Source organism: Nanorana parkeri, unplaced genomic scaffold, assembly GCF_000935625.1.
Source record: "Nanorana parkeri isolate BGI_ZX_2015 unplaced genomic scaffold, ASM93562v1 scaffold1019, whole genome shotgun sequence".
Taxonomy (NCBI): domain Eukaryota; kingdom Metazoa; phylum Chordata; class Amphibia; order Anura; family Dicroglossidae; genus Nanorana; species Nanorana parkeri.
The window spans coordinates 353,806-356,488 of record NW_017307287.1 but is presented as its reverse complement, the minus strand read 5'-3'; the positions used below and the strand labels follow the sequence as shown (position 1 = coordinate 356,488).

General features: G+C 42.3%; 1 protein-coding gene across 1 annotated transcript in view; it reads left to right on the top strand.

Moving 5' to 3' along the window:
• CSMD3 (CUB and Sushi multiple domains 3) overlaps positions 1–2,683 on the top strand; it is a 576,345-nt gene that overhangs the window by 237,163 nt on the left and 336,499 nt on the right. The gene's annotated exons all lie outside the window — the stretch shown is intronic.

Sequence of the window (2,683 nt, the reverse complement as noted above, 5' to 3'; positions counted from 1 at the left end):
TATATGTATATATATATATATCTATATATATATACTATAAATATGCAAATAGAATAAATAATTTTCCATGCCTGTTTTTTGTTTTTACATGACCCCCGCCAAAAAAACAAAACAGCCAGTACACACAATGCAATAGTGTGTATCCAGCAGGAAATCTTCTCCACATAAAGGATTGGAAGATTACCAGCTATAATGAACTGGTTTGTAAATTGTAATTTTCATGGTACAGGGACTGTTGTGAGCTGCAAATTAAGAAAAAGCTCTATTCATTAGAACATTAGAAAGTGTTAGAGAGTTCTTCACAAATTGCTGATCCTTTGTGAGTGTAGCTATATTGTTGCACAGCAGGGTTCTCCCTCCATGTGCACATGATGTTGTTAGCAAGTCTCACTATGAAACTTCATTGATGCTAACAGCACTTATATTTAGAACTAATTATGCCCACGTGCATTGCAGTCTATACATTCTGTCCATCCATTAATAACATATTTTTTTAAGATATAAGAAAATAGGCCTGCTTGTGATTTTTTTTGCACCTCCTAATCAATTGGAAAAAAAATATCAGTTGGTCATGTAGCAAAAAATCTAATTTTCATGACTTGAGTGTATAAAACATGTTTCCAAATGTAATCTTTTACTTTTTTGATTAAATCTATAATTTTTTTTTTTATTAGAATTTGTGTATTTATTTGTGGTCCTCCTTAATTTTTTTAACCATAGTTTTTTTATTGTTTTAAAACGTCAAGGGGTACATCACAGTACAATACAATACAATACAAGGTGCATGAGTAATAAAACACTGTCGTATGGGAATCAGTGAAGGTGTACTTTAGCAATAATATTGCAGGTGTTGCATCTGTATTCTCTGTAAATACTCAAGTGAAGAGAAGCGAGCTTAGTCATCAAGTGGAAAAGGGGAGGAATTACATCAAAGTTAGCTTCAAAACAGATTGCGCAAGTGCATAAACGTTGAGTACGACACACTGGTTACGAGATCTAGCACTTGGCGTATCAGCCATTCAAATGATCTAGCTTGGTGTCTGTAAGTATCACCAGATATAGGGATGGGATGGCATGTATATACATCCGATACTAAGTAAAACCCATCATAGTGCCCCTAGAGGAGGGCCTCAGAAATAGACCACCAAAGGCATGGGGCCTGTGCTGACGGTGGTCAGTGGTCAAAACGAGGATTTTGTGGCACCACACAAGACAGACAACACGACACAGTATGGGGGAGACACACAGAGAAAGAGGGGGCATAAGGGGGAGTATGGGAAGTCGGATTTCAGAGTGTGATGAGATAGTTGCATAGTCAAGCCATGTACCAATGTAGATGGTGTTGTCTCCATGGGTGAGGATGATGGACAGCTATTACAGCGTATAAAGGCGGCGGGGGATGTTTGCTGCAGCAGAATTCTCTTTCCACAGGGACCAAATGGTTTCAAATTTTGCCATTCTGTCACTAAGTTGTGCGGTCCTTTTTTCATGCGCCATAATCCAGTTGACGTGGTTTATGACGCTGCTGCCGCTCAATGATGTGGTCAGCCAATTTTTTGCTATTTCCCTCTTAGCCGAGGTGCATATGTGCATGGCCAGGTTGAATTGTTTGCGAGAAAGGCTTTCCGGTCTACAATTAAGGAGAGCAAAGTAGGGATCCTTAGTTAATGTTTCCGAGAACAGGGAAGAGATCAGTAGGAAGATTTCGTCCCAAAAATCAGAGACACGTGGGCAGCCCCACCATATGTGGAAAAATGTACCTCGATCAGAACAGCCCCGAAAGCAGGCAGAAGAGCAATTAGTATTATAGACAGCCACTCTTGCTGGCACTAAGTACCAGCACATGAGGACTTTGTAGTTAATCTCCAACATGCTTGCACAACGAGAACTGCTTTTAGTGTTGGCCCAGGAGTAGTGCCAAGAGTCATCCGTGGGAGGGGGTCCCATAGGAGGGAGGGGGGCATCTGGTGGTGTGATAAGTGTAGAATATAGAAGGGAGATAAGTCCAGGACTATGCGGGTCATCCCTACAGGTCCTTTCAAATAGGGACTGTCGTCGGGGGCTATTTGGTTTGGGGGTGGATGTGGTTATGTAATTTTTAATTTGGAGGTATCGAAAAAGTTCCCTGCTCGGGATCTGCTTATGTTCTTGTAGGTGCGGGAAAGGTTTCACCCCCGTGTCAGATTGGAGTTGCCAAAAATGGGTGAGGTTGCAGTCTGACCAAGCCGAAAAGCTCAGTGGCTGGGTGTAGGCTGGGGTGAAAGATGGGTTGGCCAAGAAGGACAGGAGGGGCAGGTGGGGGGAAAGGCGTTTGTAGGAAGTTTTGACGGAGTCCCATAGTCTTAGTGAATGAGACGTGATGGGATTTTTGATCTTTGGTCTAATTTTAGGGGTCAGCCAGAGGAGGTTCGCAGCCAAAGTTGGTTTTATCAGGGTATTTTCTAGATCTACCCAGGCTGGGGCTTCAAGGGTCGAGTGGTATTTCACTAGTTGTCCTACCTGCGCTGCCAGGTAATATTTCGATAGATTTGGAACGGCTAGTCCACCTTGGGACTTTGGGAGGTACATTGTTCGTCTGGGGATTCTAGGTCGTTTATTTTCCAATATAAAGGCGAATATTCGCGATTGGAGTTTCTTAAGTGCCAGGGCTGGGACAGCGATTGGCAAGACTCTAAAGAAATAT